Raw genomic sequence first — 15,495 nt, forward strand, 5'->3', positions numbered from 1 at the left:
CTTTGACTTGTCTGTCTCCTCTCCACCTATATTCTCCTTTATCCATTTTCTATCCGCCTCCCCCTCTCTCCCTCTTTATTTCAGAATCCCCTTCCCCATTTCTGAAAAAGCATCTAGACCCGAAACGTCAGCTTTCCTGCTCCTTTGATGCTGCTTGGCCTGCTGTGTTCATCCAGCTTTACACCTTGTTATCTCTAATACACAGGGTTACCTGGTGAAGGCAGGAAACTGGCACTAAGTAAAATGCTAATTCAGAGAGCCAGTGCAGACATGAGCTGAATGGCCTCCTTCTACACTTCATATGTTTTTGATAGCACTTTTTTTTTAAAAATATGGCTTTAACTTATCCATACACCTTGAAAGATTTTGGGTGCACTCCCTCAGGTCTGTGTTTCAAACTGTATTTAATGTTTTTATCTGATCATTCTTCTCATCATGATGTTCCATTCACATTTGTATTAAATTGTGTTCACTTTTGCCATTTATCTGCCTATTATGCCGTCCTATGTCCTCCAAAAGTCTATTAGGATCTTCATGATTTACTACATTCACGTTTTATGTCATCTGCAAATTTTGAAGTTGTTTTTTAGACTGGAAGGAAAAACGGTTGCCCACCACTAATTTCTGCTGACTATAATTTCACAAACATTCACTGTCATCAATATCTTAATTTGATGGGCTTCTGAATGTTTGATCTTCTGCACCAGGTCTTTACAGCCTTCTTTTGCTGACCTCTGGGCATTTATAAATTCTAGAACCTTTAATTTCTTTAGTTAAGGAATTGAAATACTTAAAACTTATGCAGTTCTCTTTGTTGTGCAACACTTTATTTTGGGAAGTCAGAGAAGACCATAAGACATAGGAGCAGAAATTAGGCCATTCGGCCCATCGAGGCTGCTCCACCATTCATATCATGGCTGATAAGTTCCTCAACCACATTCTCCCACTTTCCCCCCGTAACCCTTGATAATCAAGGGCCTATGTATCTCAGTCTTAAACGTACTCAATGACCTGGCCTCCACAGCCTTCTGTGGCAGTGAATTCCATAGATTCACCACTCTCTGGCTGAAGAAGTTTCTCCTTATCTCCATTCTAAAAAGTCTTCCCTTTACTCTAAGGCTGTGTGCTCAGGTCCTAGTCTCTCCTACCAATGGAAGCATCTTCCAAACATCCACTCTGTCCAGGCCATTCAGTATTCTGTAAGTTTCAATTAGATTCCCCCCCACTCCCACCACATCCTTCTAAACTCCAATGAGTATAGTGCCAGAGTCCTCAAACGTTCCTCATGTGTTAAGCTTTCCATTCCTGGGACCATTCTCGTGAACCTCCTCTGAACCCGCTCCAGGGCCAGATATGGGGGGCCCAAAACTGCACACGATCCTTCAAATGTGGCCTGACAAGATCCTTATAAAGCCTCAGTAGCACATCCCTGCTTTTATATTCGAGTCCCCTCAAAATAAATGCCAACATTGCATTTGCCTTCCTGACTACTGACTCAACCTGCAAATTTACCTTGAGAATCCTGGACTAGAACTCCCAAGTCTCTTTGCACTTCCGATTTCTGAATTTTCTCACCATTTTGAAAATAGTCCATGCTTTTATTCTTCTTACCAAATGTCCAAATGAAAAAAAAGCCACCTAAAATACGTTCAGAAAAGTCATTCAAAATATTATCTGAACAAAAGCATTTGCAAAACTGAAGGAGGATAATAGGGGCATAGAATACAGGAACAATGAAGACAACTTTATAAAGCATTGATTAAGCCACAGATGGAATACTGCATGCAGTGTTGGTCGCCACCAGCAGAAGGACGTGATCATGCAAACATGATTCACCAATATGTTGCCTAGGATGAAAAGCCTCATTTACGAGTACAGACTGGCTAGGCTAGGTTTGTTTCCCTTGCAGCAGACGAAGCTGAGGGAACACCTGATTGAGGTATACTAAATTATGGACAGGCACACAGTAGATCATGCAAATTCCTTCCCCCATTTCAGACAATGACTAGGACCAGAGAGCATAAGTTTACGTTGAGGAGTAGGTGATTTAGACAGGATCGGAGAAAACTTTTTTCCCTACTGAGGTGGTGTAGAAACATGGAATGTCCTGCCTGAAAAAGGATGGTGGAGCCAGGTATACTTGCAATACCTAAGAAGCAGCTACATAAGCACGTAAAACACAAGGGCATAGCAGGCTATGGACCAAGTGCAGGTGAATGGGATTCATGTAGTGTGGTGTTTGTAGGTCAGTATAAACATGGAGGACTGAAGGGCCTGTTTCTATGCTATTTGGCTCAATAAGTGACAGGCAAGCACCATTTTCATCACAATCCTAGCACGCACAAGAGTTTCAATTTGATTGATGTCATTGCATCAATATTTGTAAGTAAATGGGAAGAGGTTTACCCAACACTTTGTCCTAAAGTCTGCACCCCTCAATGCCAAAGGAAGTGAAGATTTCATATAAAATGCATTCAGGAAGGGACTTTAAGAAAAACCAACAGGAAAAAAATCAATTAAAAAGCATATGGTTTGCAAGTAGAGTTTTTCAAGACAGGTGTTTTTTCAAAAAGAAAAAACATTTTGTTACCCCTGCAAAGAATACTATCAGTTTTGGTAAGTGTGAGCCAGCCTTTCAAAACTTATGTTGTCTTCATTACACTTTTGGACTTGAATTGCTCCAAATCAATCATTCTTATTAAAATCCTAGGATCTTTCCAATCATCAAATTCACTGGCTAGTCAATAACTCCCAGTTTTTTTTATCTCCATAAGATATACTAAGGTGGAGGGAATTCCAGAGTGTACTGAAATACATGTTAAAAATCTATATCAACCAGGTCTTGAATTCTTTTTGCCAGGTTCCTACCCAGAATTCAGGCTCCTTCATGACTTAACTGGTACTTATTTCATCTTGTGAAGTGCTCTAAACATATACTTCAAAGAGGGGTTCTACATAATAGCAAACTGCTGCTGCTATCCTTGCTATTGTGACCATTCAGGTAAGCCAGTAGGCATGATATGCGCATATTATAGGCCTATAGGTCTGACAGCAACTGCATCTCCATCCATGAGACCACAAACAATCTGACAGCAGGATGGCATCTTTATCATTAACAACCGAATTATTAAAAAAGTTAAATGACACCTTTAGGATCAGTGCAGAACTGGAAATAGTACTGGTCATTGAAATAAACATTTGCATTCATAGGATTATTTTAGTTTTCAAGGGAAAGTATGTGCGTGGTCTTCTTCTTCCCTTCCTCTTCCGATCCTTACCCCAAGCAGATGTCCAACACTGAAAATCACAGCTGAACCCAGTTCTTATATCGAACCGTATGCGAGTTGGTGGATAGTGCTCAAAGACAGAAACGACTAAACTCCCTCCCAAATTTGTTGAGTCTAATATCACTAAACTTACTACCACTGCAACTGCCTATGAGTCATTACTGATTCTGGAATTTTCCCAGATTGAGATCTGGTTCCATCCTTGGTGATAAATATAAAGTCAACATCAGCCTTTCAAGGAGCTTGCAGTGATACTTTTATCCTTTAAAAAAAGTTCACATTTCCTGTTCGTTGACCAATCACTGATTACTGTGAAATAACCTTTGGAATTATCTGCCAAAAAAATGCTGTGGAAGCTCAGTTTTTGAATATGTCTAAGTTAGAGATCGATAGCTTTCTGACTGCCAATAACATACAAGGTTTATAGGGATGGGTTTGGTAAAGGCATTGAAGTGTTTGATCAGTCATGATCCTTTTAAATGGTAGGCAGGCTCAATAGGAACAGGTTCCTGAAATGCACTATGCTGATGATCAGCTGTTAATCATGAATCTTACTGATACTACATTATTGAGAATCAATGCTCACTAAAACTGCATAAGCCAAGGATCTTGGCATGTTGATGCAATATTATTGGCTTCTCTGAATAAAGAGATAAAGAACAAGCAGAGAAAGGACACGTATGAAAAATTTCACATTGGAATTCAAGTGATTACCAGTTTGATGGTAAGCAAAACAAAAAAAAAAATCAGTGCCAAGTAGCTAATATACAAGATAATTCAGAAGCCTTCAATAAGAATATTTAAATAGTAATACAGTAATAAGAGGACAGGAAGGGATAATCCGGAAATAATGAGGTTTTTGGTTTGGTCTTTACCAAGGAAGACTGGTGCAATCAAAATGAACAAGGAAGTAGTTGAGATACTGGATGGACTAACAACACCACCAGAATGAGAGGTCATGCATCTGAGAATACAGAGGAGAAAAAAGGGAGCAAATTGCATATGCATCAATTTTTAAATCCTCCTTATATACAGAGGACATGGAAATGGGAGGTTTTACACTTACCAATAAAAAAGGTACAAGGATAAACCCAGTAATTACAGGTCCATCCGTTTAACCTCAGGATTGATGGACCTTTAGAAAAGATGGGCTGGAGTTTTGACTCCAAGGTAGATAGCACAAGCTTTGAAATTTCTCAACTCGCTGAATTTACCTCAAAAGAAAATATCTTGTCAGACCCAAATTTCACAGAACAGGTACAGGTTGGAACCAAGTTCACTGCCTCCAGATGCAGATTGAAGGTAGCCACGGGGCTGTCAAGTGCAAGGTGAGCTGGTTAAAATATCCACCTTGGTTCTCAAAACTTCTTTCTCCTCAAAGTTTATGTTCTCTCAGCCACTTTCTTCACATTTTATCATCACCCACCCTTCACCTACTCTTCATGATGACCTCATCAACCCACATGAAAACAAAACACTGTAGATGCTGGAAATCTGAAATCTGAAATGCAGGAAAAGTATCCAACAGGTCAAGCAGCATCAATGTAGGGTAATATAGTCAATGTTCATCAAAATTGCTAATCTATGCCCCCCACCATAGCCCCATGTTGGTCCTATGTCAACTTAATATCCACCATCTTTGCCCATACAGCCTTCATATCAATTTGCTCAGTATCCACCATGGACAGACTTCAGGAGCCACAGAAATGAAACAAAAAACTTTGAACATCTAGCACATTACTCACTCAAATACTTTCATTCACAGCAGTCATTCTGGGCTTTTAATCTCTTATAAAAGTAAACTTTTAATCAGCTTCCATAAAGGAGATAGCTAATTGTTGAATTACCTCTTTATATATCAATCACTGAATTCAGAAACCCCTGCAGATGAAGTTTAGCTTTTGAAACTCAGTCATGCATTCATAATGGTCTGTTAATAATCCTTGGGCAAAATTCAACAAAAAACTCTTTTGGGTCAGGCTTTTCGCTAATGTGCAGATAGCCTGCCAATCAAAACAGTACAGCATTTTAAAAACTCTCAGTGAAAGTTACTTTCCATTATTTAAAATCTAGGGAGCAGGGGCTTTTAAAAACTTCAGATCATGACATTAGGCAGAAATACTTATCAGTCATAAGGCTACTTAGCTGCTCTCCAAGTGTACTTATGTCTATTCCATCAATTCACAACTCCAACATTACAGATTAAAGACAAAAAATGGGATCTATTTGACCTCAGTGCCAAGTTTAAATGGCCCTGTTAAGTTCAAATTTCCTCTGTATCAGCCATGTCCTACCTCCTCCCTCACCAGTAAAACTTGGATGTTGGAAAAATGGGGCAGGACTTCATATCTAGTTATCCCCATTATTTCTAGCAATATAGAAGTATTCCCAGACCTGAGTCTCAATTCTATTCATTTAAGCTTCTAGGTTTTCCATTCTTCATCAGGTGTACAGTAACTGTTATTCTGTAACAGTTATTATGTAGTGCTGCCCCCTTAAGAGAGTGGGTCAGGTGACCCAGAGGTGGGGGAAGCTTGGGTCAGCCTAAGTCTGACTGCGTAGCTATAAAGACATGTAAAAACAGGTCCTGGTTCAAATTTCTACAGACCTATCTTGGTCTTTTTATAGTTAAACTCAAACATAATAACTGGCAAGGAGGCTGAATCACAACACACTAACTGTGTGCTACCATTGCTTTTGGAAGCAAGAGAGAAGATCAAACACTGCATAGAATTCGAAAGTGGCACAGGATTGTGGAGTTAGCATGGTGGACTTGCTGAGAGACAGACCAAAATATCAAGGGAAGCGGTCACAAGAGGACTTGGGCTGCAGTCGATGCCAGGGAGCAAACCAAAACTAGCTATTGTGGGGGCTGTGGGGGGCACATACCCTGCAGCCAACTGCTGAGAAAGGGGAGTACCCACCTGAGAGTTTACTGAAATTGTTAGAGAGTATTCACCAAGGGGACGTGGGCTGCGAGAGGCTACCTCGACTTGAAGTGGAAGGAAAACAAAATGGTGGGTCAATTTAAAGCGATGGGACCTTTAATGAAGGGACGAAGTTGGATTCTGTACAATGAACGTTTTAATGCAAACTTGAAGGCAAACCAGTTTTCTTGAGCACTGGTTGGAGCAAAACCTGAGTGATTCGAACGAGTCTGATGTAACCAGAGAAAGCCAATGGAGAAGACCCATAAAGAACTGTGAAGTGATGGGAAGTCATTTTGCACTAAAGCCACAGATAATTGCATAACATTTCCATTTTTATAAATGGACGCAACCAAGAATAACAATCCATCACCCAACTCGTAGCTGCCTTAAAGAGGTTAGTGGAACATTGATAAGTCAGAACATTCCTCCAGGATGTCTTGCAAGAATGGCTGGTTTGTGACCTCCAACAAGAAACCATTCAATGGAAGTTACTAACAAAGAGACCCGGATTTCAGGTCAGCTTTTGAAATTGCTACCTCATTTGGAGTTTGCAGCCAGCAAAGAAACACAGTAGAGAAACATCTACCCTGTTCAATCAATTCACATAAACAGAGGCCCCAGCACTGATCTTTGCATACATTTCAGCCTTGCTTTCTGCTTTTTTTTCTTTGGAAATTTGCTTTCCATTCTGATGCTGACTAACTCCTAAGTCCTCATGCCTTAACCTTTAATCAGATTACCATATAATATTATATTAAAGGCCTTTTGAAAATGCAAGTGCATTTTCTGCATTACCCTTTTCTCACGTTGTTACCTCTGCTAAGAATACAATTTAACCTTTCAAAATCTTTGCTGTCTTCACTATAATTTGTCTTGAGGTGCTCTCATCATTCTTAAGATTTTTGGATTTTCCTATCACTAAGATTATGACCGATCAATAACTCTCACATTTTGATTTCTCTTTAAATTTTGTATACAAGAGAAACAATGGCTGTTTAACAGTTCTCTGACAACATTCCTTCTTGTGGTGCCCCGACTATGAGCGAGTTCATATGATTTAGACCTGATATTTCATCCACTTAAGCTTAGTTCCTATGTCAATTATTTTCTTTTTATCCAAATGTGTCATTGTTATTTTGATGTTCACTCTCTATTAAAGTGTCTATTTTATCTTCTTTTAAATAAAAACTGAAAGAAAGCAATTATGTAATACTTCCACCATTGTTGTTTCATTACGAATTTACTTTTCGCACCCATTATTGACATAACCTCTAACTTTCATTTTGTTATTCACGTGTTTATGAAATATCACATATCTTCCAATTCTTGATAATTTCAATACATAACCTTGATACTTTATAAAATTTTCTCTCAATTTCCTGATATTCCTCTTTAATTGTTAAGCACTTTCCATTTCTTTTTGTTTAGATAGTTTTTCATTTCAATTCCTTATCCATTTCGTTGTGGGAGTATCCACACTAAGGACAACTGCAGCACAAGAAGCTCACCACAACCTTTTCCAGGGCAATCATGCAATAAACGCCGACCCAGCTAGCGAAGCTCTCATATCCTGAATGATCTTTTAAAAAAAAATTTACAGTGCTCTTTAATTAGCTCCTTGCTTATGGCTTTTGATGAAAATGGTTTCTCTTAATTACTTTTTCAAAGAATTTGCATTGTTAACTCATTTTCAACAGAATCTTCAGTACAAGTCTCATGTCCTCAAATTTGTTCTTTTCTAATTGATTACCATAGTCTTTGCTCCAATTACTCTTGATGCCAGTTATCTCACAATTGAACCTTACAATGTTGTGATCACTGTCATTAGGTTGGTCTCCTTCTCTTACTTCTGTTTATTCTGCTTCATGACCTATTGCAGTGATTCTTTTCTTGCTAGACTTCTCATATGCTAAGTGAAAAAAAATGGTGCTGTATCCAAGTGCAAAAACTCCACTCCTTTTTTCCCCAATCTATTTCTTTTTACCATTTTATCTGGGGGCAGTTGAAACCTTCTGCAATTATTATTCCATGCTGTTGCACTTTTCATAGAGCTTTTCTATGGGCAATCAACCAATACGAATACTGTATCGATTTTACTAATCATTACTTTGGGTCAGATTGTTGCAGCCATGTAGGTAGGGTTTGCATGTTGAGGCCACGTGAAAAGTTCCAATGCAGTCGACTCCCCAAGAATTGTCCTAGAAATTCAAACTTCCAATGGGCAATTACCCAGCAACTAGTGTCCTTGAGAAAATGTCCCCAACTCAAACTTGAAAATGAGTTCAGGGACATCCAAATGACTTTGCTTAATAGTCATCCAGGAAAATTGAGAGAATAACATTTTCCAACTCTTGGATAACTACATCACTGAAAGTGGCTTGATGATCTCTAAATCCTGAAATACAGTAAGCATTGTCATGAAGAGAAATGATTTCAATGCTGATCAACTTTGATGGTTCTCGGAGAAAGCAAGAACTGCAGATGCTGGAGTCAGAGTCAATACAGTATAGAGACGGAGGAACACAGCAGATCAGGCAGCTCCAGAGGAGCCTTTATCAGGACAGGGGAGGGGGAAGGGAGCTGGGAAATAAAGAGGGAGGAGGGATGGGACTGGGGGAAGGTAGGTGCGCATGATGATAAGTGGATGCAGGTAGGGGGTAGTGGGGATTCGTCGGTGGAAAGGGTGGGGTGGAAAAGGTAGGAAAGATGATGGACAGGTGGATCAGGTAAAGAAGGCAGGAATGAGAGGGAGGGTTGGACATGGAATGAGGCCAAGAGCAGGGAGATTTTGAATTTGTTGAATTCTATATTGAAGCCATCAGGCTGAAAGCTTCTATGGTGGAGTAGGGGGTGTTGTTCCTCCAGTTTGCGTGTGGAGTCATTGAGACACTGGAGGAGATTCAGGATGGACACGTCACCAAGGGAGTGGGAGGGAGAGTTAAAATGGTTGGCAACTGGAAGGTGTTGCTGATTATAGCATACAAAGCGCAGATGCTCCACGAATCGGTCACCGAGTCTGTGCTTGGTCTCACCAACGTAGAGGAGGCCACATCAGGAGCGACACGTAAAGTAGACCAGGTTGGAGGATGTACAGTGAACCCCTGTCGGATATTGAAAGTTTTCCAGGGCCTTGGATGGATGTGAGAGGGGAGGTGTAGGGGCAGGTGTAGCGCCTCCTGCAGTTGCTGGGAAAGGTGCTGGGTGTGGTGGGGAGTGTGGAGCAGGCGAGGGAGTCGCGGAGTGAGCAGTCCCTACGAAAGGCAGAAAGGGACGGGGAGGGAAATCTCTCTTTGGTGGTGGGGTCAGATTGCAAGTGGAGGAAGTGGTGGAGGATGGCACGCTGAATGCGGAGGTTGGTGGGATGTTATGTGAGGACAAGGGGGAGCTATGCCTGCCTCTTCGTAGGATATGTGGAACAATCCCTCTTGCACTAGCACCATCCCTCACCTCTTACTCTGTTACATTGATGACTGTATTGGCACTGCCTCGTGCTCCCATGAGGAACTTGAACAGTTCATCAACTTTACTAACACCTTTCACCTGGACCATCTCCGATACCTCCCTCCCCTTCTAGGACCTCTCCATCTCCAGTAACCATATCAGCATGGACATTATTTCAAACCCACCAACTCCCTTGGCTACCTTGACTACACCTCCTCTCACTCACCCTCCTGCAAGATTGCAATCCCTTACTCCCGATTCCTCTGCCTCCACCACAACTGCACCCAAGATGGAGTGTTCCACTCCCAGACATCCCAGATAGCCTCCTACTTCAAGGATAGCAACTTCCCCTTCCTTTGGTCCGTAATGCCCTCAACCACATCTCTTGCGTTTCCCACCCTTCTGCCCTCAAACTCCCTCCCACCAACAAAAATAAGTACAGAATCCCCCTGGTCCTCACATACCACCCCACCAACTTCCACATCCAATGACCTCCACATCCAATGCATCATCCTCCACCACTTCTGCCACCTGCAATCCAACCCCACCACCAGAGATATTTCCCTATCTGCGTTTCATAGGGACCACTCACTCTGCGACTCCCTCATCTGCTTCACACTCCCCACCAACCCCACCACACCTGGCATCTTTCCCTGCAATCGCAGGAGGTGCTACGTGTGCCCCTACACCTCCCCTCTCATATCCGTCCAAGGCCCCAGACAAACTTTCCAAATCCGACAGGGATTCACCTGTACATCCTCCAACCTGGTCTACTGTACATGTTGTTCCTGATGTGGCCTCCTCTACATTGGTGAGGCCAATTGCAGACTCGATAACCGATTTGCAGAGCATCTGCACTTTGTACACTATAATCAACAACACCTTCCAGTTGCCAACCATTTTAACTCACCCTCCCACTCCCTTGGCGAAGTGTCCATCCTGGACCTCCTCCAGTGTCACAATGATGCCACACGCAAACTGGAGGAACACCATCTCATATTCTGCCTTGGGAGCTTACAGCCAGATGATGTAAACGTAGAATTCAAAAGAACTGCGGATGCTGTAAATCAGGAACAAAAACAAAGCTGCTGGAAAGTTGTTCTGAGGAAGGGTCACCAGACCCGAAACGTTAACTCTGTTTTCTCCTCCACAGATGCTGCCAGACCTGCTGAGCTTTTCCAGCAAATGTGTTTTTGTAAACGCAGAATTCACCAGTTTCAAAATCTCTCCACCCCTAGCCTCATCCTACGTCCAACCCTCCCTCTCATCCCCACCTCCTTGATCTGACACTACCTGTCCATCATCTTTCCCACCTCTCCACCCCCCACTTCCCACTTACCAATACCCACTTATCACCATCCCACCTACCTTCCCCCAGCCACATTCCTCCTCACTCTCTATTTATTTCCCAGCTCCCTTCCCCCTCCCCAGTCCTGATGAAGGGTGTAAACCCAAAACACCAACTTAGATGGTTCTTGATCTGGACTTCACTGATTCAGTTTTGAACTTAAAGTTCACATTGAGAACACCACTACAAAGGGACATTTTCTTTGATCAACAGCCAAAATCTCTACCATTCTTTCTTCTTACTGCCACTATCTTTAACCGGTGCAATTTCTTCACCTCCTTTCCTTACTTTGTAGGCATATTATATTCTGCAATAATTAAGTGCCAATCTATTCCCCATGTTGCCACATCTAAGTTATTCCTAGTATATCCACATCATTCAAAAATTATTCATATTGTGTTGTATATGCTGAGCATGGTGTACGATTTTAATTTCTCTCTCAATTTTAGTAGTTATTTTACTTTATTATCCTATGACCATATCCAGTCTCTGGTCATTCGAGCTATCCTTATTCCTTCCTTTACTCCCTTTACTTGGTGCTTTTATTATTAGGTTTCTGTCATTTCTAGCAGCTCCTCCCCAATATTATTAGATTAAGTTCTTGCTTATAGTCCTAGTTATCCTTCCCACTTGGACTTTGGTCCCAGCCTTGAGGAGTAGCTCATTCAAATTGTACAGCTTTGGAGGGTCGGTGCAAACTCAACATTACAGAGATTCTATGACTCCTGTACCAGTTGCCAAAATCCCACAAAAATGGAACACCTTCTACCCACAGCATACTTTAACTAACGCTGACTTTTTAAATTAGTTTGTGTACAACACAGACACAAGTCCAGTATTACTCCCTTTCTGATGAAGGGTCTAGGCCCGAAACGTCAGCCTCTCTGCTCCTATGATGCTGCTTGGCCTGCTGTGTTCATCCAGCCCTGCACCTTGTTGTCTCTTTACTCCAGTGATTACCTGTTTTCAATTAACCTCCCAAATCCCGATACACCCAGAACAGGAACAAAAACAAAGTTGCTGGAAGAGCTCAGCAGGTCTGGCAGCATCTGTGGAGGAGAAAACAGAGTTAACGTTTCGCGTCCGGTGACCCTTCCTCAGAACCGCAACAGCATCGCAACACACTGGCTCAGGGCTGCACCACTCCGCAGTTCCACTTCATCCTCCGGCTCATTTGTCGTGCTAACAAGAAACTTTTTCTTTTCCTTTCAGGCATCAAGGCCCACAAGATGCACCAACTCAAAAATACCCATGGCCCTCTGGAACCTACCTCTCCTCCCCTTCCCTATGAATCGATCCCCTCCCCCAACCTCCTGTCGGGTATTCACCATCCCCCCTAACCTTCCGTTCTCCGATGCTGAACGCTCTGTACTCAGCAAAGGCCTCAGCTTTATCCCTCTGCGTCCCTTACAGCATCCGCAATTCTTTTGGTTTTTACACCCAGAACAGGACCTCTTTAGTCTCTGTAATGCTGTCAGTGTTGCATCGAGTATGTCAATTGCATCCTCCCACTCCTGAATGCATTTTACCTAAACATCTAAAACAATTTGCATTTATATAATTGCTTTTATATAATAACAACACAAAGCACTTCACAGGAACATAAAACAAAATTTTGAACGAGGGAGATATTAAAACAGATGACCAAAAGAAGCACATTTTAAACAGAATCATGGGAGGAAAGGCAGATAAGAGTTGAGAGAGAATTTGGACGTTGGGACCTAGGCAGTTGAAAGCAAGCCATGATTCAATGGAGTGAATAAAATCAGAGATGGTCAAGAGGCTGGAATTAGAAAGCTTACTTATTCATCAATGGTTCTTGAATGCCACCAGCCTGCATTATTACCATTCCTCCTTACCTCAAGAAATTGGTGAGCCACTGCAATCCCTGGTGTCAGTACATTTCATTCATGTTCAGCTCTCTTGCCCATGCTTGAACACGGGCTGTAAAATGACCTGGAGCTGCACAGCCCTGGCAGAGCTCAAACTGAGCTCCAATCAACAGGTTACTACTCTGTAAAGGTCACTTGATAATACTGTCAGTCATCAACACCATCAATTACCTGATGCCGACTGAAAGTAGGTTGATGAGGCACTAATTGTTCAGATTGAATTTGTCCTGCGCTTTACAGGCAGGATATGCCTGGGCAATTTTCTACAACTTCAGAGAAACGCCAGTGCTATTTCTACTCTAGAACAGTTTGGCAACAGCTGTGTGCGTGCATTAGAGGTAGTCAGAGGTACTTTGGGATTTCAAGCCTTCAATATATTGTCAAGCCCCACGGTCTTTGCTGCATCCAATGCATTCTGCATTTATTTGATGTCACACAAGGGCAATTACAAATCTGTGATTTGGAGACCTCAGGAAAGCCGAAGGGGAATCATCCATTCAGCACTTCTGGCTGTAAATTTTGGAAATGCTTCAGCCTTGTCTTCACATTGGTTCCCCAATCATTGATGATAGTGATATTTAGGGAATGTTTTCCTCCTGTTAATTGTTTAATAGTCCACCAACATTTGAGAGATGATGTTATCAGGACTTCAGATCTTAGATCGGATCCACTGGTTGTGGGATTGCTTACTCTGCCTATAGCATACCACTTGTACTGCTTAGCAAGCGTGTAGTCCTGTGTAGTAGTTTTACCAGATTGGCACCTCATTTTTAGGTATACTTAAAAATGCACCTGGCATCCTATTCTGCATTCCTCATTGAAACAAGGTTAGCATCGTACTCTAGTTAGATGGTAGAGTAAGGGATGTGCCAGGCCATGAAGTTATAGTTTGCAGTGAAATACAATTTTGTTGCTGATTGCCCATAGCAGCTGATGGGTTTCCAGTTTAGAGCTGTTAAATTTGCTATAAATCTACTGAATTTAGAATAATGGTATCTCATTGTGGCACCACCAACAGAACAACTACAGAAATATATTTCATCTAATTTTCAACTAAAATCATTGAAATCTGTGGCAAGGTAGGTGGATGGGATCCTATTATTTGCCCAGTTGACTAACTTCTTTCATGGTCTCAATGAAAAATATTTTCTCGCAATACCACACACGTTTTGAGAATACTTAGAATGTCTTTTTTCCACCATTCAATAGTCACCTCTTGGTAGATTACAGGCATGTTTTCTTCCTGCTGTTTATTTATTGGAATGCCCTAACACTGCAAACACTGGAAATTTGAGCTGGCAGGAGGGCATTCCATGAATGGAGCTTGCCCAACTTTGTTTTCAATGGTTAGGGAAGAGAGTAGGCTCTCTTAAAAAGGTTGCCAAAAGCATTGTTACTCCCACTCCTACAAAAAAATCCTCCAAATCTACTCCTCACAGTGCAGAAGCCTGGTACAGTTGCAAAGAAATTGAGGGTGCAGAGATGCTTCAGTGTGATTTGAACAAATTGAATGAATTGGTAAATAAATGTGTGGTTATCCACTTCAACAAAAACAGGATGGCAGATTATTATCAGAATGGCAATAGATTGGGAAAAGGGGAGTTGCAGTGAGACCTGGGTGTCTTTGTACACCAGTCGCTGAAAGTTAACATGCAGGTGCAGCAGGTGGCGAAGGTGGCATGTGGTTTGTTGGCCTTCATAACAAGAAGGTTTGAATATAGGAGCTGGGATGTCTTGCTGCACCCATACAGAGCACTGGTAGACCACACCTAGAGTAGTGTATGCAGTTTTGGTCTGCTTATCTGAAGAAGAATGGTCTGGCTATGGAGGGTGTGCTAAGACTTAGCAGCCCAATTCCTGAGATGGCAGGACTGATGTATGAAAAGAGACTGGTCTGTTTAGGACTATATTCACTGGAGTTTAGAAGAATATTGGGAGTGGGGGGTGGGATTTCACAGAAACTTAAATTCCAACAGGACTGGGCAGGGTAAACATAGGAAGTAAGTTCTCAATGACCAGGGGTCACAGTCCAAGGACAAGAAAATGGAGTTGAGATAACATCAGTCATTATGGTATCAAATGGCAGAGCAGACTTGAGGGGCTGAATTGCCTACTCTTAGTTCTTATGATATGGGGTAAGTAATTTAGAATTGAGATAAAGTGAAATATCTTCATCCAGAGTGTGATGAACTATGGAACTCTCTGCCCAAGAAAGCAATTGAAGCCAAAATATTGAATGTTTTCAAGGAGGAGTTAGATACAGCACTTAAGGAACAAAGGGTCTTGGGCAAAAGTAGTTGGATAATCAGCCATGATCATGTTGAATGGCAGAGCAGGCTCAAAGGGCTAAATGGCTTACTAATACTCCTATTTTCTATGCTTCTAATTGTAAAGATGCAAATATGGCTAAAAGGTGCAGGCACAGTAGTTGAAATGGAAAAAGCTAAAAACACAATTGGGGGTCCAGCTAAATCTGAGGATACAGTTGCTGTTAAAGCTGCAAGTACAGTTATGGATACAGGTAAAGTTGCAGAAACACGTGTAAGTGCAGACACAGGTAAAGCTGCGGACACAGGTAAAGCTGCGGACACAGGTAA

General features: G+C 41.8%; 1 protein-coding gene across 6 annotated transcripts in view; it reads right to left on the reverse strand.

Moving 5' to 3' along the window:
* LOC109927188 (synaptojanin-2-like) overlaps window positions 1-15,495 on the reverse strand; it is a 182,334-nt gene that overhangs the window by 165,790 nt on the left and 1,049 nt on the right. The window lies entirely within an intron of this gene.

Source organism: Rhincodon typus, chromosome 9 (assembly GCF_021869965.1).
Source record: "Rhincodon typus isolate 14 chromosome 9, sRhiTyp1.1, whole genome shotgun sequence".
Lineage (NCBI taxonomy): Eukaryota > Metazoa > Chordata > Chondrichthyes > Orectolobiformes > Rhincodontidae > Rhincodon > Rhincodon typus.